Source organism: Panthera uncia, chromosome A2 (assembly GCF_023721935.1).
Source record: "Panthera uncia isolate 11264 chromosome A2, Puncia_PCG_1.0, whole genome shotgun sequence".
NCBI lineage: Eukaryota > Metazoa > Chordata > Mammalia > Carnivora > Felidae > Panthera > Panthera uncia.
The window spans coordinates 52,550,159-52,576,837 of NC_064816.1; the positions used below are offsets into that span (position 1 = coordinate 52,550,159).

At 40.5% G+C, this 26,679-nt stretch overlaps 1 protein-coding gene across 5 annotated transcripts in view; it reads right to left on the bottom strand.

The window, feature by feature from the left end:
* The window catches only part of TMCC1 (transmembrane and coiled-coil domain family 1), a 247,514-nt gene extending 229,068 nt beyond the window's left edge, over positions 1 to 18,446 (bottom strand). For 3 of the 5 annotated variants that reach the window (XM_049641034.1, XM_049641037.1, XM_049641035.1), the window contains exon 1: positions 8,707 to 8,892. The gene's annotated coding sequence lies outside the window, so the exon portion shown is untranslated. Of the gene's footprint in view, positions 1 to 8,706; positions 8,896 to 9,254; positions 9,308 to 18,422 lie in introns of those variants that run through there. The other 2 variants (XM_049641038.1, XM_049641039.1) reach the window with 2 other exon arrangements.
* Between the last annotated feature and the right edge of the window lie 8,233 nt (positions 18,447 to 26,679).

The following is a 26,679-nucleotide window of genomic DNA, read 5'->3' on the forward strand; positions in this document are numbered from 1 at the left end:
AGAGTTATTTATTTATTTATTTATTTATTTTTATTTTTAATGTTTGTTTATTCTTGAGACAGAGAGAGACAGACAGAACGTGAGCAGGGAAAGGGCAGAGAGAGAGGAAGTCACAGAATCCGAAGCAGGCTCCAGGCTCTGAGCTGTTAGCACAGAGCCCGATGTGGGACTCGAACTCACAAACTGAGATCATGACCTGAGTTGAAGTCAGATGCTTAACCGACTGAGCCACCCAGGCGCCCGAGAGTTATTTTTTAATAGGTACAGTTTCAGTTCTGCAACATGAAGACTCCTGGAGAAAGACGGTTTGGATGGTTGCACAAATGATATGAATGTACTTAATACCACTGAACAGTACCCTCAAAAATGGTTAACATGGTAAATTTTATGTTACCTGTATTACACCAGAAATTTTAAAAACTGAAAGAAAAATAAACTGTAGCCAAAAGAAGACAACCACATATTATGCACAGAGGCATAAAGAATGATAGCTAACTTCTCACTGCAAACAATGTGGGCCAGATGACAGTAAGACATCTTTAAAATAGTTAAAGAAAAATACTGTCAACCCAGAATTCTATATGTAGTGAAAATAGCTTCTATAAATCAAGGCAAATTAAAGACTTCTTCAGACATACAAAAGCTAAAAAATTCATCACCAGCAAAGCTGCACTACAAGAAATGCTAAAGAAGTCCTTCATTCAGAGGGAAATGTACACTAGAAATCTGGAACTACACAAAAAAATAAAGAACATTAGAAATAGTAAACAGAATATAGATACAGTACTTATAAAGTACTTGATTAATAGAACTAATTTCCTAACATCCCTGTAGAGAAAGTCAATATTATCTTTTCTACAACAAATTGTCCCAAGGCACAAGTTATTTGTCCAGTATTAGTGACTTTTTAGACAAGGGAAATTAAAATATTCTTGGTTCCAGCCCAGTGTTCTATTACACAAACTTTTGAAGGGCTTGCCTATAAAGACACTCTTGGGATAAAGTATGATAATGGTTAATATATAATTTATCTATATTCCATTGTCTTCACGGAACCTCAAAGTCACCAAGAAGCTTACAAAGCCAATGTTCCTTGCTTTCAGGAAGTATGAAAAACATTAGACTTCAATGAATTGGTCAGGCTACCCTAAACTGGCAAAAGAACACTTCTGCCAAGTCTTCCTGAGGAAAATGAATTTATCAAAGCAAAGGTGTTGAAGCAATAACTGCAAAACAAAGCATCAGGGCTGGTTGCTAAAATAGGAAAAAGAAAACACTAATATTTAATGCCACTCTAATATAGTCTAAACCTCAAAGGGAATGTGGTTAATAAAAATAAAACCTCTATAATACCACTGATGCCAAATAGATTACAGAATGGGAATCCTGCCTACTATCCCTCTGAATATATAATGTTAAAAACAATTCATACACTCAAGAGATTCCTTTAGACCACAAGCAGATCTTATTATCCAGCTTCACAATGAGCGACTACTTGCTACTCAGAAATATAACTAAATGGTACACAACATAAATCAGGATGTTCCTCTAACAGAATTCTAGGGAAGGCTACCCACTGTTGCCCCAATGGGACCAAAATCTTTATTCTGTAAAGACAACAGGAAAATTATGTGATTTCACTATTCACTGATGAATACCATGCCAAGAGAAAGTAGCACTGTAAGCACTTTACACCAAATGAGCCATTGGGTAACTTTCCCTTTAATATGAAAATAAAATTTATCAAAAGAAATGCATTAGTTAAAACATGTTCAAACAAAAACTTACACATGAATGTTCAGAGCAACATTACTCATAACAGCCAAAAAGTGAAAACAAGTCAAATGTCCATCAACTGATAAATGAAAATGTGTTATGTCCATAAAATGGATTATTCACCCACAAAAAAGGAATTAAGTACTGAAATATGCTACAACATGGATAAATATTAAAAACATTATTAAATAAGAGAAACCAAAAACAAAAGACCATACATTATATAATTCCACTTATATTAAATATACAAAACAGGCAAACCTATAGGGACAAAAATCAGTCTAGGGATTGCCAGGGGATGGGAAGAGGAACTGCTTAATGAATATGAGGTTTCTTTTTGGGTTAATGAAACTGTTCTGGAATTAGATAGTAGTGGTGGTTGTACAACATAGTGAATGTACTTAAAAGCCTCTGAACTGTACATTTTAAATGGTTAAAATGATGAATTCTGTGTTATATGACTTTTAGCTCAATAGGAAAAAAAAGTTTGAGTGTTGGTTGTCTAGTACTTGTATCTCCCACTACTTAACAAAATGCTGTGTTCATAAAAATCATTCAAAAATACTTCTTTAAATTTAAAATATTGACATTCTGGAAAAGGCAAAACTGTAGAGACAATAAACAGATCAATGGTTGCCCAGGGGCTGGTATCAGGGGAGTTGAATAGGTGATGGATAAATTTTTTAGAGCACTGAAACTATTCTACAGGATACTGTAATGGTTAACACAAGAGATTAAAAGTTTGTCAAAACCCATTGTGTCACAGCACAGAGAATAAGCCTTAATGTGTGCAAATTTTAAAATAATCCCGTAAGAGGTAAAGGGATCTCAGCATAGAATGCAGAATGTGACAAAACAATCTAAATCTATTATAGGGGTGCCTGGGTGGTTCAGTGGGTTAAGCGTCTAACTTTGTTTTGGCTCAGATCATGATCTAGCAGTTGGGAGGTTCAAGCCCCACATCAGGCTGAGCTGTTAGCACTGAGAGCCTGCAGCACTGAGATTGTGTCTCCCTCTCTCTCTGCCCCTCTCTCTCTCTCTCTCTCTCTCTCTCTTTCTCTCTCTCAACAATAAACATTAAAAAAAATTCAAATCTATTATAAACATGAAACAACCTCCCAAAGTAGGTGGAGGAATAAGGTGCTGACCAAGTAATGCTGGAAATGAGTGGAGTCTATAAGACTAAAGGCAAAAGGAACTATCCATAAGCACTGTGCTCTAGTTAATAAAGTTATTTCCCACAGGTATACATATTAAAAAAATTCTGAAATCACTTCAAATGTATACTGGAATTGAAGAATTAAGTAAATGGATAGTGGAGGTTAGAATGATCCATGTGGTAAGGAATTAGAATTGGAAACACCTGTATGAATTCATGTTCAGCTTAATATAGAGACAAATGGTTACATATAGAAATACTTATAGATGTGTATATTAACAGCTTAATTTATACACATGAATCGCCTTTCTCTGTCATTCAGATGGCCTAGAAGCAACAATACTCAAGTAGCTACTAGCACATCTCGCACTCAAATCTTAGTTTCTAATACCATTTCCCCATAAAAGGAACTAGGGCTCCTCGGAAAATTGGCTGACTATAGGAACTAGAACATGATATATAAAAGAGGAGTCTGAAGCATTTTTTGTTGCCAGAAAGTGCTCCTTCACACATAATCATGTGAGTACATCAAAGGGAAGGGAAACAGAAGTCAAGTGAAAGAGTTCCCAATGCCCAAAGCTCAAACAACAGAAGCAACAAAATTTATGTAGATACTCCACCCTTGAGGTGGAGTGTAACTCATCACTCATTAAGTATAGGCTACACATAGTAACTTTCTTCCAGAATATGGATAGAAAGAGAAGAACAAAAAGGTTAACTTTATAGTTGAGAAAACAAACACTACCTCAAGCTGGGTGATCAAAGTTAACATCAACACCAGCAAGTGATATCACTAGTACGTACTTCTGGTTTGTGATGAGAATGACACTTTACCTCTGTGGTCTTTCCAAAATCAAAGTACATTAGTCTAACCACTAGAAAAGCATCACACAAATTCCAACTGAAGGAGAGTCTACAAAAATACCTAATCCGTTATCTTCAAAATTGCCAAGGTCATTAAAAACAAGGAAAGTCTGAGAAATCATCATAACCAAGAGGAGCTAAAGAGACAAGACTATTAAATGTAACATGGCATCCTGAATGGGATCCTAGAACAAAAAAAGGAATATTAAAAGAAAAACTGTAGAACTTAGTAATAATGGATCAATAATGGTTCATTACCTGTGACAAATGTACCACACTAATATGTTAATAATAAGAGAAACTAGACAGACAGGAACTCTCTGTACTATCTTCACAATAATGAAGTAAATATAACACTTCTAAAAAAAAGTTTATTTTAAAAGGTTTTTTTGCGTGTGGTTTTTTTTGTTTTTTTGTTTTTTTGTTTTTTTTTTTTAAGAGAGAGAAAGTGCAAGCGGGGGAAGGGCAAAGAGAGAGGGAGACACAGAATATGAAGCAGGCTCCAGGCTCTGAACTGACAGCACAGAGCACAACATGGGGCTCAAACTCACAAACCGTGAGATCCTGACCTGAGCTGACATCAGACACTTATGATCTACTGCACGCCTGAAATTTTCCTCAGTGCATCAGGACACAAAAGATACATGAAACAAGGTGCTGGCCTTGAAGAAGCTTATTGTCTCACTGTGAAGAAAAATGCTTGTGAACAAGTATAAATTTTAAAAAATATTAAATTGAGAAGTGTAGCTAAAAGTATATTAGGAATATAGAGAAGGTCTAGAATTATGAAGGTAGACTTCATCAAGGAGATGAAAGATGAGTTTGTACCTTAAAATGTAATTCAGGGTACCAAAGTAAAAATAAACAACAATAAACTGGTGTACTCATAAGAACAACAAGAGGGTAAAGAAATTAAAAAAATATTAGAAGAAATGAAAGACATGAAGTTTAGCCCTGAAAAGTAAAGACCTGAATGGGAGACAACAGCAGTGTTCAAATACTTTGAGTCATGTGGCAGAACAGAGTTACAACATACAGCCATTTAACTTACTAGCTGACCTCTGGTAAAATGTGACCAACACTCAAGGACATAGAGAGTGACAGCTGTTTGGTAAAGCCACAACAGGAAATGCCAATTTGGAAAGACAGGAAGCAGGTGGCCAAGTTCTTCTCTGCAACTTTTCAAAGGACAGTGTGCATGTGAGCCCACTGAAGCAAAAACTTTAAATCTGGCAAACATTTATTGACCACTTACCATGTGCCAGGTGCTTCTATATATATTATCTCATTTAATATTCACAACACATTTATAAACATTAATATAAGAGGCTTAATGTAAAAATACAATAAAATAAACTCTGCAAGGAAGCAGAAACACATTAAAATGTGCCACCATCTACCACTCTCTGATAGAGATTTGACAGCTGTTTTAAAAAGCAAAACTATTTGAAGACCTGGATATCTACATAATAATTTCCTCTTGCACCTTCCTTCAGTAATGCACAGTGGCTCTCAGTTTGCAAAGTGCCCAAGAATTATATATTGCTATATACACAAAAACATGTATACTTTTTAAGCAATTTACAGGATTTTCAAATATAGTTTTCATTTTATGTGATTTTTGTTTCAAGTCCTGGCTTTAGAACTGATCCCTGGGAATGAGGTGCAACCCACTGTAGGCTTACGCCATAGTCACTGTAAGGCAGCATCAGGGAAAAAAGGTAGAAAGGGTGAATCCTATTACAACATGAAGAACATTCTAACAATTAGAACTATCCAAAAATGGCATAGGCTATCTCAAAGTAATGAATTTACAATCATCAAAGGTTTCAAACAGAAGCTGAAAAACCACTGAGAACATTTTAGAAGAGAGCAACCGGGTAGGAAGTTAAGATCTCTTCCAAGTCTTAGATTCTATTATGGGTAGACTTTTAAAACCTGACAGAATAGGGCAACCTACTTAAAAACAAAATGAGCAGAGTCACAAAGGCAAGAATGACATGGTATGTAAAGTTCAATGCTGGGGAACATAGGACCAGTTCATTTCCACTTGCAGATCTTTGTACTTGCTGTTTCATTTGCCAGTAAAATTCTTCCATCTTTTAGGCCACAAATGAAATATCTACTCCTTAGTGAGGCCTCCCCACCAACCCACCAGTCACTCACTTGTCACATCTTGTCTTATCTTCTTCATAGCTGATATCAGGAATCAGCAAACTTTTTCTATAAAGGGCCACACTAGAGCCTACAGGCCAATATCCAGCTTGTCCTATGTTTTAATATGACCTCCCCCCCCAAAAAAATGAAAAAGAATATTTTGTGACATGGGAAAATTACATGAAATTCAAATTTCAATGTACAAAGTTGTTTGGGTTTTTTTGTTTATTTGAGAGAGAGAGAGAATGTGCATGCATGGGTGAGGGAGGGGCAGAAAAGAGAGGGAGAGAAAGAGAATCCCAAGCAGGTTCCACATTGTCAGCTCAGAATCCTACTCAGGGCTCAATCCCAGGAACCATGAGATCCTGACCTGAGCCAAAATCACTAGTGGAAAGCTTAATCGACTGAGCCACCAAGGCACTCCTACCAAGTTTAATTAGAACACAGAAACACTTGTTTATGTACTGTCTGTGGCTACTTTGCACTACAACAACAGAGTTGAGTAGTTGCAACAAAAAGTGTATGGCCCATAAAGCCTAAAATACTTTCTGGTCTTTAACAGAAAAAGTTTGCTAACTGCTGATTTACAGCATTACCCAAAATTATCCTGTCTACTTGTTTGTTATCCTCATTCTCACACAAACCAAAAAAAGCCCAATAACAAGGACTTTGTCTATTTTGTTCCCCACCATTGCCCAGTATTTAGAAAAACTTCTGGAACAAAATAAGGACTCAATAAATATTCTATGAAGAAATAAATCATAAATGTGATTTTGAGGAATTCATGTCATTTTGAGGAATTTAAACTTAAGCCCTTAGCCATTATAGGTTTTGTGCATATATGACTCTTGCAGAAAAGGGGAAATATTCCAGTGGAGAGAAGGAACAAACAGCTTAAAGAAATGGTGGTCACCAACTAGTCCAGGTCATTGGGTTTCTTCATCAAATTGTACAGGTTTTTTTGTGCTTATAAAGGATTCCCTCAACTACTGGAAGGTGTAACAACATTCTGTCAGCGGACTGCGCCTCTGTTTACCTTAAGATGCAAATCCTCTGAGAAATCTAATTTCCTATACATAGTATACAACATCCACACTATGCCAAATCTTAATGTTCATAATTATAACAGATCTCAATCACGTGCTAATGACATTCTAATATCTAAATTTTTCCTACGCTGATCAGCAATCTATTCTGTAAGCAACTGAAAACTCTTTAGAAATTAAAAGGTTACCACCCACAGACCAGAAGCAGCTTTTTAATCTTTCTATACTAGCCAGAGAGTGGGTGTGTGATTTCAAAAAAAAAAAAGAAAAATACAAGCCAATTCTGTTGGTAGAGGACAAGGTATTGTTACCTTAAAATCCCACCTAAAAGCATCGTGTGTTACAGGACACTAGTAAAACTACCACCTACTCGCAATTCTGGTCTCACTGTTTTAATCTACAAATGGAGGAAAACAACATACCTACCCCCTGAGGGATCCTGTCATTAACATTTTCATAAGGTTCTTTCCTCCAGGCTTTGCAACAATTTCTATACACAGGTACTTCAAAGACAAGGATTCGGTTTAACGAATCTCTCCCAAAATTTAAGATACTGGTCAAAAGACGTAAACATATCAAAGTTTGGTTGTAAAGCAGCTACATGCTTTTTAAGCCCTGGATTTTTTTTTTTTTTTTTTTTTTTAGAATTAACTAATTTAGGAATTCAGACCTTTCCTAGAGATGCCTATGAGTATGTCAGACTTATAGCAACCATTTTGGATTAGACTGTGTGTTCTTCCTTTCTTCTGTGACAAGTCAGGATGAAAAGGCAGACTTGCAAAAGCGGTGACTAGAATCTACCAGGACTCGTGGATGGTGTCATCAAAGAAAAGGGAGAAATCAGCCAACAGCTCAAGTGGGCTGCTTCAAGAAACTCAGCTGCAGATTCACCTGGGAGAGCCTCATCATCAATGTTGTTAAGGTAGGAACCAAACCAACAATTGGACCAACACTACACACACCTTTGCTTAAAATGAAAAAAGCAGGGGTTTGCAAGCTATAAACGGATATCTGCCCTTTAGGGAAGGTGCAACTCACTGAGCCCCCTTTTCTCTTCCTAAATGGATTAATAAAAGGCACTCCGAGGCCAAGCCCAGCCAGCCTAGTCTCACGGCCCACCTTGCAGCACCTATTCTCCCTTTCCCAGTACAGCGGGCTCCTCCCCCCTCCCCCAAACGACAAGTTCAAAATCAAAACAAAAGGTGCAAAACTGGTTTCAGGTGGCAACAGCTGGGCCCCAGTGGCCAACTTCTGGGGACACCGGGACGAGCGAGGGCTCATAGGACCCCAGACCCCCACCAGAGTATACTCCCAAACAGTCCCTCAGGCCTCGGCCCAACTCCTCACACTCTCCTCCCTCCCCTTGGCCCTGGAAAGGTGGGGGCTGGAAAGGGGGGAGGGGGCTGGAAAGGGGAGCGAAGAGAGGGGGTGGGGAGGGAAGCCCCAGGGTCGAAGTGACAGCGGAACGAGCTGGGAAGGAAAAAGGCCCGGCGGGATGCTGGAGGACGAGTCTTAGGCCCGGAGCTCCAGCCCCGAACGGAGGCGACCGAGGGTCCGAGCCGCGCCAGGCCGCGAGCGGGAGGCCGGGCCCGCGTCGGCCGCGCCTCTGGGCCACGCTCCCCTCACGACTCTCCACACCCGCGGCGGAAGGGCCGTGAGGGGCCGCGGCCGCCGCCAGCGTCCGGGGCGGGAGCACTCACTCACCGGTGCGGAGGGGAGGGGCAGCCGGCGTCTCCGCCAGCGCCGTGGCTCGAGCTCAAGCGCCGGCTCCTGCCGCTGCGGCCGCCTCGCTCGGTCCATCCCCCCCAACCACCCCCCTCCCGGCCCTCCCCCCGTGCCGCCTCAGCCGCCGCAGCCGCCGCTGCAGCCGCCACAGCCTCCTCAGCCCCGGCGCGGGAGCGCGAACCGGCGCGAGGGGGCGAGAGCGCGCGCGCCCGCCGCCACCGCCCACAACCTCTGCCCCCAGCTGGCCGCGCAAGCGCGAGGCGGCGACGGGCGCGCGCACGCTGCAAGGGGCGGGGACGGCCCCCGGAAGGCGTGGCTCCGCCCTCCCACCCACGCGGTTGCTGGGCCGGAGAGCAGAACCTTGGCAGGTGATCCTGTGCTGGTCCGGATGGGTTCCTCCGGGTGTAAGGTCTAGAAACTAAGGCCCTCTGGTCTGACCCCTTTTTCTAGGGAGCGAGGGCCCAGAGCTACACAGGCTTGAGCAGACTTACAGCCGCCGTGCCGGATCACACACCTGTTCTTCCTACCTTGATTGAAATGCCTTCCTCCCTTCTCCGATCTAGCAGGTTTTCGTCCGCTGCTGGGAAAAAGACCGAGACTGTTAATATATGCCGTCTGGTAATACCACTGAAGGGACCACAAGCAGCCATCAGCCTATGCCTTTATTATTCCATTTTTCTAATTCATTTATTTGTTCATCACTAATGTATTGAGGCTTCCGTGTGGTAGGCCCTGTTCCACTTGCAGGGGGTACATTATGGAAATAAAAGAGTCCCTAGCCACACGAAATTAGGTCTGGTGAAGAAGGACAACGTTAAAGGGAGAATCACAAAACGTTACAATTTGTAATTAGTAAGATCTCTTCCGGGAGGTACGTGGTGTTAAGAAAACCTGGGAGGGTGGGGTAGGAATTTAGTCAAGGATATGCAGGCTGGAATCCAAAGGCTGACTTGAAAGGAGTTAACAAGGTACAACACGTGAGAACTTGGCATGGCCAGAATGGTGTGCTGAAAGACCGCTGAATGTGGAGTTGAGCGCGGAAAGATGTATACAATAATTGGGGCAAGGATTTGAGAATCTGGGGAAGCCATTGAGGATTTTTCATCATTTCTATTTTAAAATCATCACTTCTGGAGGGGGCTCAGAGTTGGGACAGAGGGGCCAGTTAGGCTGCTGTAACAGTCAAGGCAAGGTAAACTGGTGGTGGTAGAGAAGAGCACCTCCTAGGCACAGGGCTTGATGATAGTTTGGATGAAGAATGAAGGCCAGAGAGGTGGCAAGTTTATCTTAGATGGGGGGATGCATTTATAGATCTCAGGAGCACTGAAGGAGGCCCCAGAGGAAACTAAAAATGGATTATAAACATGAAAGCTAAAACTACAAGTAAATTTCTAGAAGAAAACAAAAAAAAATCTTTAGCGGTCTCAAGATAGGCAAAGATTTCTTAGGGCACAAAAAGAAATAGTTCGTAATTTGAACTTCATCAAATTAAAAAATCTTTATTCTTTGAAAGCCACCATTAAGAAAATGAAAAGGCAAGCGACAGATGGGAGGGAGAATTTGCAATACAATATATCTGACAATAGACTTGTATCCAGAATAAAGAACTCTTATAACTGAGTAATAAAAAGACAATAAACAACCCAATTAAACAATAAGCAAAGGTTTTAGTAAACATTTCACCAAAGGAAAAAAACAACAATAAACAACAAAAAGATGCTCCACATCTTTATTCATCCAGGAATTTGCTAATTAAAACCACCATGATCTCCCACTACACTCTCATTAGAATAGCTAGAATTAAAAAGTCTGATGACCCAGCAATCCCACTCCTACACATTTCTTTAAATGTACTTAAGCTCCAAATAAAGACAACAAGGCCATACTTCCCCCTAACATGCTACAACTAACCTGCATACAACTGAAAACATATATCTTTCCCTAAAAGAGAATACAAAGTCCTTAGGTGCTGTTCCCTTTCCACTTTTGACATCCTGTAACTTAATACTGCAATATAGAGTTAACTATTGTTAATACATCTCCATTGTGTAGTAGCAATTACATTTCCCCCTTGGTAATCAGGATCAGTCACCCTGGCCAATACAGGAACTCCCTTCTTACATTAATTTCTCGTGTAAAACAGTAACTGGAAGCCTGTATCTCCCACTCTGCTTCACTCATTTTGCCCATCCTGCCCCCCACCCTTCTCTCTTGCAACCACCAGTTTGTTCTCCATATTTATGGGTCTGTTTCTTTTTTGTTCGTTCATTCATTCATTTTTTATTTTGTCTAGATGCCACATATGAGTGAAATCATATATCTGTCTTTCTCTGTGTGATTTATTTCATTTATATAAGAAACTTCCTTCTGGCTCTCCTGGGTGGCTCAATAGGTTTAACGTTTGACTCTTGATTTCAGCTTAAGTCATGATCTCATGGTTTGTGGGTTGGAGCCTTGTTGGGCTCTGCGCTTACAGCTGACAGAAAGGGATTCTCTTTCTCCCTTTCTCTCTTACCCTCTTTCTCTCTCTCTCTCTCAAAAATAAAATAAGTAAACATTTAAAAAAAAAAAAAAAAACAACCCTCCCTTCTTTGCCTGTTGATTCAGAGGCATGAGATACCCAAAGTGACCAGGTGACAATCTCCACTTCCAGTTCAAAAGAATCATTGTTAGCAGCACTACCAAATTGTGGAAAGAGCCCAAATGTCTTTCGACTGATAAATGGATAAAGATGTGAGGTATGGAATATTACTCAGCAATCAAAAAAAAAATGAAATCTTGCCATTTGCAAGAACGTGGATGGAACTATAGTGTAATATGCTAAACAAAATAAGTCAATCAAAGAAAGATAAATATATGACCTCACTCAAGTGGAATTTAAGAAATAAAACAGATGGATATAGGGGAAGGGAAGGAGAAATAAGATAAAAACAAAGAGGGAGGCAACCCATAAAAGACTCTTAAATACAGAGAACAAACTGAGGGTTGCTGGAGGGGTGTTGGTTGGGGGGATGGGCTAAATGGGTGATGGACATTAAGGAGGGCACTTGTCAGGGTGAGCACTGGGTGTTACATATAAGTGATGAGTCACTAAATTCTCCTAAAACCATTATTACACCATATGTTAACTAACTTAGATGTAAATAAAATGCAAAAAATAAAATAAAATTCTTTTGAAAAGTGAAAAAAAAAGAAAAAGAATCATTGTTGGGTCTTCTGGTGGAAGCATTCTTCCCTTTGGAGCCAAGACCTCCAGACCAACAGAGCTTCTGGCCATTTCTCCTTCAAGGCAAAATGAGGAAGCAGGTGCACTGCTCGAAGTCTGCCAACCAGGAGGCTTTTCCTTCACTATTATTCTTCAAGATTATCCCAGAAAAGAGCTATAGTACTATAGCAGTCCATTTTCACCCAGTGCCTGCATATTGTGCAGAACCTTTGTACACAAGGCTATAAACCAAGACTACCCTTTCTCTTCCCCAGTCAACTGGTCATAGGGATGACCCAATGGTTTGTATCTGTGGGCTGAGAGAGAAAAGATACTGTAGCAAGAGACCAAGGACATTTGGGCCACTTCTTCATACAACGTACTCATACCTTCAGTAACCATACCATTTGTGATTGCCATTTATGCACAACTTTATAATTTGGTGAGTCAGATAACACCTAGTTCATGATGGGCAGCTCAGATCACATGGTAACTTGATGGCCATGGTCAAGCATTCAGTCTGTTCTAGGGCTCAGTAGTAAGCCAAAAACTATTTCTCAAAAGGAGAGTAGTTATATGTAGACAATGGCAGTGTTTTGCTCCAAAACCCTAAGGTTCTGCACTGTAATTCATGGGGCCTGCCAGACTCTAACCAGCGTTTCTATTACCCACTTGCAGAATGAGGCTCTGAGTTTGGTTTTCAGAAATCTTGGCACTAAGGGTTTATTTCGAGGCAGATTCAGAAGCTTTCAAGTCATCTATGCATAGTTTGAGCTCAACCTTTTCTTTCCCCACTTTCTTCAGTACAGTTAGGAGCAACCAGCCAATCCCATTATATTCCTAATTTGACTACAATATTCTAAGGTGGAAAATACATGGCCACTAACGACCTCGCTTGACATAGGTATTTGATTAGGAGTACCCAATGCCTCATCATGCCATGGACTACCAGTACCCTCTTTACCACTGGAAATAGTCATTAGTGCCTTTAAATCTAACCAGGTTAGGGATGCCTGGGTGTCTCAGTCCGGTTAAACGACCAACTCTTGATTTTGGCTCAGGTCACCATCTCACAGTTCATGAGTTTGAGCCCCACATGGGGCTCTGTGCTGACAGCACGGAGCCTGTTTGAGGTTCTCTCTCTTCCTGTCTCTCTCTGCCCCTACCCTGCTTGCAATGTCTCTATTCTCTCAAATAAATAAATAAATAAATAAATAAGCATTTAAATCTAACCAGGTTAGAGAACCAATCCAGAAAACTCATTCTTAAGATTCTGTTCATTTAGAACCACTTTCAATACCAAAATCTGTATCCGTCAGGGTTCAGAGAAGCAGGACAAGTAGAAGACAAGAAATAAGAGATTTATTTCAAGAAACTGATTTATGCAATTGGGGGTGGGGAAAAGGGCTATTTAAGCACATTTAAAATTCATAGGGCAGGCTATCAGGAAGGGCCGACTGGAACTTTCAGGCTAAGACAGAAACTGTTGTCCCAAGGCAATATATCTTCTTCAGGAGAAACTCAACTCTGCTTTTAATGACTTCTCATGATTGAATCAGGCCAAACCAAATTATCTATGATAATCTCCCTTTCTTAAAGTCAACTGATTAAGGATTTTAACTATCTATACAAAAATGCCTTCATAGCAACACTTAGATTACTGTTGACTAGTGTAAAATAACTGGAGACTAGAGTAAAGCCAAATGGACACTTCAAAAAGACTATCATATAACCAAGAGAAATGAAAACATATACCCACACCAAGAATATTTATAGCAGCTCTACTCGCAGTATCAAAACACTGGAAACAACTCAAATACCCATCAACAGGTAAATGGATGAACAAATTTGGTATATCTATACAATGGAATACTACTCAGCAGTTAAAAGGGATGAATTACCAATACACCCGACTATGTGGATGAATCCTGAAAACATTATACTGAGCAACAGAAGCTGAAGACAAAAGAATACATATTGTATAATTCCACATAAAATTCTAGAAAATGCAAACTAATCTATAGCGAGAGCACTATAGACCCGGGGAACTTTCACGGGTCCAGATATGGAGAAAGAGAGATGAGGGGTGAATGAGTACAAAGAAACTTTTGGAGGTGATCAGAATAATCTGAATCTTGATTATGGCAGTGGTTTCATGGGTATATACCTAGGTCAAAGTTCATCTGATTGTGTACTATAAACAATTGCAGTTTATTGTATGTATAGTATGTCTTAATAAAATTGTGATCAAAAAGAATTCATTAAGGGAGCCTGTCTGGCTCAGTCAGTAGAGCACAGGACTCTTGATCTCCAGGTTATAAGTTTGAGCCCCAAACTTGGAGTGTAGAGATTACTTAAAAAACAAAATCTTTAAAAAAAAATCATTTTATATAATTCATAGCAGATTAGAAACAGCAGAACAGAAGATTAGTGAACTAAAAGATACAATCAAAAGAATACAGATTAAAGCACAGAAAAGGAAAAGGAGGGAAAACACAGAAAAAAACATCAGAGATACATGGGACACAGTGAAAAATAGTGCTGCAGAATACTGTATAAAATGGGAAGAAATATTGGTGTGCTCCTATTGAAAACATTATACAAATGATTCTGCTCTTGGTGAGGTAATATCTAACATTCAAACACTTACCCAATTACTTTTCACAGTGCGGAAATTGGAATATTATCCATTTGGCAACATTTGGTAACATCATGGAAGAGTATTTATGCAAAATCAAATAACACCAAAAAAACATGGCACATTACTCAGGGGATGAATATAAAACCCATTTATTAAAATGTTAGCAGGTGTTATAAAAGATATACTTGGGGATAAGGTGAGAAGTGCTAAACATTAACTCATTATTTTAGATTCAATACCTAATGTATGTAACACAGATAATAATTATGATTCAACTTGTAGATTTCTAAACTCAAATATTTTCCTTTAAAGATTTTATTTATTTATTTTTGAAATGTCTATTTATTTTGAGACAGAGAGGGAGAGCAGGGGAGGGGCAGAGAGAGAGGGGAACACAGGATCCAAAGCAGCCTCCACACTGATAGCAGAGAGAGCCTGATGCAGGATTGGAACTCACGAACCATGAGATCATGACCCAAGCCAAAGTTGGACGCTTAACTGACTGAGCCACCCAAGCACTCCTAAAGATTTTATTTTAAGTAATCTCTACACCAACCATGGGACTTGAACTTACAACACAGATATCAAGAATCTCATGTTCCACCCACTGAGCCAGCCAAGCACCCCCACTTTAAATTTTTAATAAAATACTTACAAACACTGAACTTGACAAAAATCATTTGAGAAACAAGAAATATGACAATGATGCAACTATATGGGGAAAATGTAGCATTGTAATAGTTCTTTGAAAAAAATGATACACCATTGTATATATTTTTAAAGCATTCTTTAAACTTCATTGTGAACAGTGCAGTCAAACTCTCCTTTGACATTACTGAATTTTAAAATATCTTCCAAAAACTATATGACTGCTTTTCAGTTTCAGTTAAACACGTGGGTATATTGAAAAACATTGAATATAAATGTGAAACCACTGTTAAATATATGATGGGGAAATTGAATTGATACTATCATGCCAGTGAAAACTCAGTTACAAACAGTGTGCAATGATCTTTTTTATGATGATATTAATAAAGAACACAGGTCCTGAAATACCAGCTGATGTTCTGCTTTCAAACATATCCTTGTCTAAATTTGTTAGCTTAGTACTGACTTGGTATGATGCTTTAGGTAAAATGAATGGTTTAAATAAAATGATACAGAAAATTCAATGCACAAAAAACATAATTTTGGATGTACATAATGCTCTCAAAAACCTGAAAGGGATTAAGAAGTTCTTCAAAGAAAAACTAAATGAGAATGCTTACAAAAAAATAGATTATTTAAAAAACAGATTATTGGGGCACCAGGGTGGCTCAGTTGGTTAGGGTGTGACTTCGGCTCAGGTCATGATCTCACAGCTCGTGAGTTTGAGCCCCGTGTCGGGCTCTGTGCTGGCAGCGCAGAGCCTGGAGCCCCTTCAGATTCTGTGTCTCCCTCTCTCTGTCTGCCCCTCCCCTGCTTGTGCGCTCGCTCTCTCTCTCTCTCTCTCTCTCTCCCTCTCTCAAAAACAAATAAATAAACATTTTTAAAAAAGCAAAAACAAAAAATAGACCATTGGTGCACCTGGGTGGCCCAGTCAGTTAAGCGTCCAACTCTTGATTTCGGCTCAGGTCATGATCTTGTGGTTTGTGAATTCAAGCCCCACATTGGGCTCTGCACTGAGAGTACAGAGCCTGCTTCATATCCTCTGTCTCCCTCTCTCTCTGCCCCTCCCTCGCTGGCACTCTCTTTCTCTCAAAAAAAAAAAAAAATTCAAAAAATAGATAATTATTGGGGCGCCTGGGTGGTTCAGTTGGTTTAGTGTCTGACTCGGCTAGGGTCATGACCTCGCAGTTCAGTTTGTGGGTTCAAGCCCCACATGGAGCTCTGTGCTCACAGTTCAAAGCCTGGAGTCTGCTTGGGATTCTGTGTCTCCCTCACTCTCTGCCCCTCCCCAGCTCATGCTCTGTCTCTCTCCCTCTCTCAAAAATAAATAAAACATTAAAAAATTAGAAATGTCTTTCTCTTAAAAAAAATAGATGATTGGGGCGCCTGGGTGGCGCAGTCGGTTAAGCGTCCGACTTCAGCCAGGTCACGATCTCACGGTCCGTGAGTTCGAGCCCCGCGTCGGGCTCTGGGCTGATGGCTCGGAGCCTGGAGCCTGTTTCCGATTCTGTGTCTCCCTCTCTCTCTGCCCCTCCCCCGTTCATGCTCTGTCTCTCTCTGTCCCAAAAAAATAAATAAAAACGTTGAAAAGAAAAAAAAAAATTAAAAAAATAGATGATTGATTTTTAAAATAAGTTGCAGAGCCTCTTGACATTGGTTTCAATATCTTCAATATAGAAAATACTAGAAAAAGGAGATTTCAGTTGCAAATCCTTCAAGCTACCTATGATCCAAACCCAAATTTTCAAATAAATTTCTTTTTGGGGCCCCTGGGTGGCCCAGTTAGTTAAGCATCTGACTTTGGCTCAGGTCATGATCTCATGGCTTGTGAGTTCAAGCCCTACATCTGGCTCTGTGCTGACAGCTCAAAGCCTGGAGCCTCTTCAGATTCTGTCTTTCTCTCTCTCTCTGCCCCTTCCCCACTCACACTCTGTCTGTCAAAAATAAATAAACATTAAAAAAATTGGGGCGCCTGGGTGGCGCAGTCGGTTAAGCGTCCGACTTCAGCCAGGTCACGATCTCGCGGTCCGTGAGTTCGAGCCCCGCATCAGGCTCTGGGCTGATGGCTCGGAGCCTGGAGCCTGTTTCCGATTCTGTGTCTCCCTCTCTCTCTGCCCCTCCCCCGTTCATGCTCTGTCTCTCTCTGTCCCAAAAATAAATAAAAAAACGTTGAAAAAAAAAAATTAAAAAAAAAAAAATTAAAATAAATTCCTTTTTTATCCTGCATTTGAAACTGCAATGTCATTTTTAAAATAAAAATGTATGCTACTGAACGAAAATAATGACCTTGTTCAGTCTTTAATCTAAATCCTTAATATTCATGTGATCCTTGGACCAGCAGAATCAGCACCACCTGGGGAATTGTTAAAAATGCAGAACCTTAGGGGCGCCTGGGTGACTCAGTTGGTTAAGCGGCCGACTTCGGCTCAGGTCACGATCTCACGGTCTGTGAGTTCAAGCCCCGCATCGGGCTCTGTGCTGACAGCTCAGAGCCTGGAGCCTGTTTCAGATTCTGTGTCTCCCTCTCTCTGACCCTCCCCCGTTCATGATCTGTCTCTCTTTGTCTCAAAAATAAATAAACGTTAAAAAAAAATTAAAAAAAAAAAAAGCAGAACCTTAGCCCTATTCCAGATCAGCTTAGTCAAAGTCTTTATTTTAGGCAATCTGGCGATCTGAACTAAGCACTGGACTAAGTGACATGTAATTTGAAGAATGGCAGTGAGCATGAATTGCAACAACTGTTAAAAATTGATAGTTAAAATTAACTAATGGATATTAGTTAGCGATAGTATTGATAGGAAATGAATGCAGAGGAACTGAAAACCTGAAGTTGTTTGGTAAAATTCTGTGTAACTTCCGTTGAAGTATTGCAGTATCTTTGTAGCAATAACATCACATTTCCAAAGATGCCTCCATATGTGTCTTTCAGGATGTGTTTAACTCTGCTAATGTAGGTAACAAGTAAAGAATGTATCTTCACAAAATTAAAACTTAGTAAAAACTAGTTAAGGTCTAGAGTGATCAAAAAGGCTGTCACATCTAGTGTCCATGATACATAAAGAGAGAGAGAGAGAAAGTAAAGATTGAAATTGTCATAAGAAATTTCATTTCCATGAAAGCAGGCTAAGTCACTGTTTTATGGCAAATTGTCATATGCTAGTAACTCTGAATTTCTAATTCTTGTGCGAGTTTCTCTCTTACCTCAGGATCTCTGATTGCGCTGTTTCCTGTGCCCAGTACACCTTCTCTCAGACTCTGCTGACTTCTCATGTCACAGCTAAAATGTCATTTCCTTAGAGAGAACTTCTCTGACCCCACAGACAAGGTCAGATTCTCCCAACACACACCAGGGAAAGCATCCTGAACTTCCCCTTTATTAGCCCGACATACACGTAATTTCCCTTAAACACCTGCTCTCCTCTCTGGACTGTGACTTCCACGATGCAGGGACTTTGTCTCTATTGTTCTGAACCCACTGAGCTTCCACGTATCTCTTTAGGTTCTCAATAAATGTTTATTGGATTAGTAAATGACGGAAGGGCAACTCTATTAATATTAAATGAAATATGGCCCTGCCTTATATTTGTACAACACTTTACTCTATTTAGCACATTTATTCCTGTTGCCCTAACTTGAGTCTCCAAAGACCCAGATCTACCCAGTTAGCCTCTCAGCCCTTAAAATGTATAGGAGATCTCCTACTTCTTAGATATGAACTTAGACGGAGATGGAGTGCCCGCCTCCAGTTTTAACTCTGCCACTTCAGACCCATGTCTCGGGCAAGGTATCTCGCATCTCTGTGCCCCAGCACCTTTATCTATACTTAACCCAGAGGTATACTCTGAGAAGTAAATGAATATACACATGTAAAGCTCTTGGAACACCACCTGGCACCTAATAGTTAACTATTGTTACAGGAGTACCATGAAGATCAAGAGTATTGGGGCCAATATATTATATTGAATGAAAAAGCAGCCAGACACAAAAGTCCACATACTGTATGATTCCATTACATGAAGTTCAAGGACAGGCAAAACTACCTAAGATGATAGAGATGGGTCACAATGGGGGGTGGTGCAACATACTGACTAGGAAGGGGTACATAGCAGTCTTCTTGGATGCTTATAATGTTCTGGATCTGGATCTGAATGGTGGTTATACAAGTGTGTATGTGTGTAGAAATGTGTTCTTTAAAAAAAATTGTTTTTGTTAATGTTTTATTTATTTTTGAGAGACAGAGAGAGACAGAGCATGAGCAGGGGAGGGGCAGAGAGGGAGGGAGAGACAGAATCCGAAGTAGGCTCCAGGCTCTGAGCTATCAGTACAGAGCCCAACGCAGGGCTTGAACCCATAAACCGTGAGATCATGACCTGAGCTCAAGTGGGGCGTTTAACCGACTGAGCCACTCAGGCATCCCTGTAGAAATGTATTCTTAAGATTCTTTATGTAATTTATACCTCATTTTAAGATTTAGGCAGAAGTAAGGGATTGTGACCAATCTCCTTTCATCTTGGCATGGAGGGCTTCCCCTAGCTTCTTCTCTGTCTCCCACCCATAACTTAAGAGGTGAGACTCAATGAGTTTTAATCCCTTTCCCTTTCTTTCTTTGTTTCTTTCTTTGTTTCTTTCTTTCTTTTTATTTTTTAAAAGTTTATTTATCTATTGTGTGAGAGAGAGCCCATGAGCAGGGGAGGGGCAGAAAGAGAATCCCACGCAGGCTCTGCACCATTATCCCAGAGCCCAATGCAGGGATCAAATTCACAAGCCATGAGTTCATGACCTGAGCTGAAATCAAGAGTCAGACGCTCAACTGACTGAGCCTCCCAGGCACCACTCCCCTTGTTTCTTTCTGTTGACAATAAACCATATATTCCTTCCACTGACCTGGCCTTAATCCTGAGGGGGTAGGAGAATGCCACATTCCAAGAGCCTAGCAGGTAAGGTAGAGATGAGTACCAATGGTTCTATCAACAGTGTGAAAACCATGGCCCTCCCTGGGACTCAGACAGAGCCAGTGGGACAAGTCCTTGGTGCCAACTCCCATGGTCTTCATTCCATCCAAGCAGAGCCAATAATACATTTAGTTCCAGGGGAATGGAACTCTGACAGCTTTCCTACTGGGGTCTTATGATTGGAATTGCTAGTGGTTGGGATCTCCCAACCAAATGAGATCCCAACTCATTTGGGTTCAGATCCCAACCAAAATGGTCTATTTTAGTTTCAAATCATTAAAATCCAAAACATACAGGCTTCACAAAATCACAGCAACTTATTAGAACGATGCTGGTGTGTTTATAGAATGTATCCATGGAAAAGGCAGGGTCTCAGGGGTGCCTGGTTGGTTCAGTTGGTTGAGTGACCTACTTGATTTTAGCTCCAGTCACAATCCCAAGGTCATAGGGATGCACAGCCTGCTTGGGATTCTCTCTCTCTCTCTCTCCCTCTTCTCTCTCCAGATCATGTGCTCTCTTTCTCTCTATCTGAAAGAAAAAAAAAAAAAGGAAAGAAAAGAGCCTCAGAGACACCTGGATCCTAGAGTAGGTTCTTCCTCTATGCTTCTCTTAGCTTTATTCTATCAGACCAGCTTTCTCCTCATGATGGAGAATGTGGCTGCCATCAGTTTCTGAGCCCCACACATCATAACCTCACACTAGAAAGCCTAGATCATGCTTACCATAAATCCAGTCCAGAAAAATCTTAGGGTTAGGTTCTTATTGGCCCATTTTGAGTCCAGTGCCCACCCCTAGACCAATCACACGTGGCCATGAGGGTGGGACACTGTGACTGGCAAGACCCAGCAGAACCACATGATGGTTAGAAAGTAGAAACGAACAGATCTTCCAAGGAAGGTATTGTCCTTAGAAGAAGAAGGGGTACTGAGCAGGGCAGACAACACAATAGGTGTCATAACGGTGGAGTAGAAAGGAACACAACTAAATCCATGAGGCCTGGCCTGTTTACTCCCCTAATTATGCATAACCTTCTCAGTACCTATTGTGCAGAATCCAGACATGAGGCCAGCAGGGCATCCAGTTGGCCCAGCAAATAGAGGAGGCACCAAAGAAACATCCGTCCTCTCAAGGCAGGACACTCAGCTCTACCAACAGGTCAGGTGCAAGAAAGCAGTAAATCCCTTTCCCTCTCTGGGCCTCAGTGTCTACTGTAAAAAGGGAGTGATTGAGCTAGCAGATCAGAGAGACAGCAGAATCCCTGAAGGCCAAACAGGCTGAATTTATTTATTTGTTTGTTTGTTTGTTTATAAGGTTTACTTATTTATTTTGAGGGAGAGAGAACACGAAGGAGGGGCAGAGAGAGAAGGAGAGAGAGAATCCCAAGCAGGCTCCTTGGTGTCACTGCGGAGCCCAACACAGGGCTCAATCTCATGACAGTGAGATCATGACCTGAGCTGAAATCAAGAGTCAGACACTTAACTAACTAAGCTACCCAGGTGACCCTAAACAGTCTGAATTTAAATCTCAGTTCAACCCTTAGCAGCTGGGTGCTCTTAGGGATTTTTGTTGTTGTTGTTACTTTTTATTTTGAAAACAACCTCAAAATTACAGAACATTTACAAGAATAATCAAAGACTACTGCTTACCCTTAACCACGATCTGTCTTTCTGAACCACGTGAAAATACCTTGCACACACCATGTCCATTTACTCTTCACAGTTCACGGTTTCCTAAGAACAGGGATTTTCTCTTATGTAACCACAATATAGTTACAGAATTCAGTAAATTTAACATTGATACAATACAGAGCCTGAGCGGGGGAGGGGCAGAGAGAGCTGCGCAGAATCTGAAGCAGGCTCCAGGCTCTGAGCTGTCAGCACAGAGCCCAACTCAAGTCTCGAAACCATGAAACGCAAGATCATGACCTGTGTTGAAGCCGGACGTTTAACCGACTCAGCCACCCAGGTGCCCCCTGATGCAATACTTCTTAAACAACAGCCCATAATCCAATGTTGCTAGTTGTCTCAGTGTCTCTATAGCTTTCTTTTTCCCCTTCACTACCAAGTTCAGTCTGGGATCAGGAATTACATTCAGTTATCATGTCTCTTTAGCCTTCTTGAAGTCTGGAATGATCCCTTAGTCTTTCCTTATTTTTAAGAATACAGGCCAATTGTTTTACAGAAAGTCTCTCAATGTGGTTTTTTTCAGATGTTTCCTCATAATTAAGATCAGGTAATGCATCCCCGATCAGGATATTCTATCAGTGCTATTGTATCCTTTTAAGGGCATCACATATGGAGGCATGTGATATCAGACCAAATCTTACTGGTGATGTTTGTGTTGATCACCCAGTCAATGTCTTGTCTGCTTTCTCCATTTTCTCGTTTCTATTTTTCCCTTCGCATTAGGCAAGTTGTGGGGAGATACTTTAAAAGCATGCAAATGCTTTTTTAAAAGGTGGGGCGCCTGTGTGGTTCAGTTGGTTGAGTGTCTGACTTCAGCTCAAGTCATGATCTCAAGAATGGCGGATTCGAGTCCTGCATCAGGCTCTGTGCTGACAGCTCAGAGCTTGGAGCCTGCTTCAGATTCTGTGTGTGTGTCTCTCTCTCTGCCCCTCCTCTACTCACACTTTGTCTCTCTCTCTCTCTCTCTCAAAATAAACAAACAAACATTAAAAGTATTCAAATGTCCTATTCCTCCCAAATTTTCCTCTCTTGATTCAGCATCAGTTGAGGATATTTGCCCAATCAGCCTTTACTATGATTGCTATAAAATGGTCATTTTTCTAATTTCACCTCTTCTTCCATATTGAAATTCTAATGTATCGCCCCCCCCCTCCCGTCCCGTTTACTTGTTTTCTATTTGTTTTCAGTATGGACTCATTGATTCTGATTTCATTCAATGGGTTATAATCTATTACTGTCTATTTTTCACTTGTGGTAAAATATGTGTAACATAAAATTTACCATCTCAATCATTTTTAAGTGTCAAGTTCAGTGGCATCAACTACATTCACATGGTTGTGCAACCATCACCACCATCCACCTCCAGAATGTTCTCATCTTCTCAAATTGAAGCTCCGTATCCATTAAACAATAACTCTCCATTCCCACATCCCTCTACCCCTTGGCAACTACCACTCTATTTTCCTTCTCTATGATTGTTTTTATTTAAGATTTTATTTTTAAGTAACCTCTAAACCCATTGTGGGGCTCAAACCCCAAACCCCAAGATCAACAGTCTCAGGTTCTACCAACTGAGCCAACTAGGCGCCCCAGCTCTATGATTTTGACTATTTTAGGTACCTCATGGAAGTGTAATCATATGGTATTCATATTTTTGTGACTGGCTTATTTCACTTAGCCAAATGTCCTCAAGGCCAACTATGTTGTAGCATGTGTCAGAATTGCCTTCCTTTTCAAAGCAATAATATTCCATTGTTTGTATATGATACATTTTGTTTATCAATTCATGTGTCCATGGGCACTTAGATTGCTTCCATGTTTTAGCTATTGTGAATAATGCCACTATGAATGTAGGTGCACAAATATTTCTTTCAGATCCTGCTTTCAATTCTTTGGGGTATATACCCAGAAGCGGTGTTGCTGGATCATGTGGTAATTCTGCGTTTTATGTTTGAGGAACTGCAATACTGTTTTCCACAACATCTTCACCATTTGACATTCCCACCAGCAATGAAACAAAGGTTTCATTTTTTCCACATCCTCATCAACACTTGTCATTTTCTGTTTTTTTTTTTCCTTATACTAGCTATCCTAATGGATGTGAAATTGCATTTCTCTAAAAATTTTTTAATGTTTATTCATTTCTGAAAGGGAGACAGAGCATGAGCCAGGGAGGGGAAGAGTGAGAGGGAGACATAGAACTCAAAGCAGGCTCCAGGCTCCGAGCTGTTAGCACACAGCCCACCTTGGGGCTCGAACCCACGAATGTGAGATCATAACCTGAGACGAGGTTGGATGCTTAACCAACAGAGCCACCCAGGCACCCCTGTAGTTGTATTTCTCTAATGACCAATAATGTTAAGCATCTTTTCAGGTGCTTGTTGAACATCTGTATATCTTCTTTGGATAAGTGTCTATTCAAGTCTTTTGTTCATTTTTTTAAAGTAATCTCTATGCCCAATGTAGGGTTTGAACTTACCACCCTGAGATCAAGATTTGCATGTTCCACTGACTGAGCCAGCCAGGTGCCCCAAATCAAGTATATTAGTTGTTTTTTTGTTTGTTTGTTTGTTTGTTTGTTTTTAAAGTAAGCTCTATACCCAACATGGGGCTTGAACTCACAACACTGAGATTACTCATTTTTTAACTGGGTTGTTTTGTTGTTGTTGTTGAGTTGTAAGTATTCTTTCTATATTCTGGATATTAATCCTCTATCAGATATATGATTTGCAAATATTTTCTCCCATCCTATGGGTTACCTTTTTACTTTTTGATGGTGTGTTTTGATGTATAAAAGTTTTTAATTTGGGGTTCCTGGCTGGCTCAGTCAGTGGAACATGTGACTCTTGATCTTGGGGTCATGAGTTCAAAACACCATCTTGGGTGTGGAGACTACTTAAATTAAAAATAAAATAAAATTGGGGCGCCTGGGTGGCGCAGTCGGTTAAGCGTCCGACTTCAGCCAGGTCACGATCTCGCGGTCTGTGAGTTCGAGCCCCGCGTCAGGCTCTGGGCTGATGGCTCGGAGCCTGGAGCCTGTTTCCGATTCTGTGTTTCCCTCTCTCTCTGCCCCTCCCCCGTTCGTGCTCTGTCTCTCTCTGTCCCAAAAATAAAATTAAAAACGTTGAAAAAAAAAATAAAATAAAATATATTTTTTAATGTTTACTTATTTTGAGAGAGAGAGAGAAAAAAAAATGGGAGGAGCAGAGAGAGAGGGGGAGAGAGAGAATCCCAAGCAGGCTCTGCAGTGCAGAGTCTGATGTGAGGTTCAAACTCACAAACTGTGAGATCATGTTCTGAGCCAAAATCAGAGCTGGATGCTTAACTGACTAAGGCACCCAGGTGCCCCAAAATAAAATATGTACATATGTATTAATTTTTTATGTTTATTTTTGAAGGAGAGAGAGACAGAGTGCGAGCAGGGGAGGGGCAGAGAGAGAGGGAGACACAGAATCTGAAGCACGCTCCAGGCTGAGCTGTCAGCACAGAACCCGATGCACGGCTCAAACCCACGAACTATGAGATCATGACCTGAGCCGAAGTCCAACCAACTGAGCCACCCAGGCACCCCTAAAATATATATTTTTAAAGCTTTTAATTATGGTGTCCCTAGGTAGCTCAGTTGGTTAAGCATCCGACTCTTGATTTCTGCTCAGGTCATGATCACAGTTTCATGAGTTGGAGCCCTGCATTGGGCTCTGCGCTGACAGTGTGGAGCCTGCTTGAGAGTCTCCCCTTCTCTCTGTCCCTCCCCTGTTCACACTCTCTCTGTCTCTCTCAAAATAAATAAATAAATTTTTTAAAAGTTTTTAATTTTGGTGAAATCCAATTTACCTGTTTTTTGTTTGGTTGTCCATGCTCCTGGTGTCATGTCTGAGATATCATGACCAAATCCAATCCTGCATCCTTTTGACAAATCCTTATCATTTTTTCATTTCCAGTCCTTTTCTTTTTTTTAATTAAAGACACGACAAAATAAATACCAGGTTCATCTTGTATCTTCCTTGATCTAATCCTCTTTCTCCAAAGATCCCAGTTTCTGTTTAGTGGGCAATGAAATACAGAAACCAAGACATAGGTGGTAGGTGTGTTCATTGCTGTTAAAATGTTATCGCTTTTAGGCCCTTTTAACAGATAAAGCTAGGAGATAGATAGGTAGATAGATAGAGAGTTAGAGATGTGTGTGTATGTACATATATGCATGGGTGTGTAAATACATACATAATACAACCCCACAGGGTCCTTCCTTGACTTCACTCTTGGGGAATATCTGAACCTGAAAAATGAAATATTTTCCTGAAAAATGATGATAATAATAGTATCTATCCCAAAGAGTCATTGTAAGGCTTAAACTTATAAAGATAAGCCATTTAAAAAATATATTAGCCCAACTTGATCTACAGATTCAGTGCAATCTCAATCAAAATCCCAGCATGTTGTTTTGTGAATATCAACAAATTCTGGTATTTATATGGAGAGAGACAAAAGACCCAGAAGAGTGAAAGTAATACCTAAGGAGAAGAATAAAGTTGGGGGACTGACACTACCTAACATCAAGAGTCACTAAAAAGCTATATTAAGCAAGACAGTACGGTGTTGGCAAAAGAATGGACAAATAGATCAAAGGAGCAGAACAGAAATCCCAGAAACAGATGCACTAAACATAATCAGTTTATCTTTGACAAAAGAATAAAGGGAATGCAATGGAGAAAAAAGAGTCTTTTCAATAAATGGTGCTGATGCTAGGACAGCTGGACATCCACAAGCAAAAGAGAGAAAGAAAGAAAGAAAGAAAGAAAGAAAGAAAGAAAGAAAGAAAGA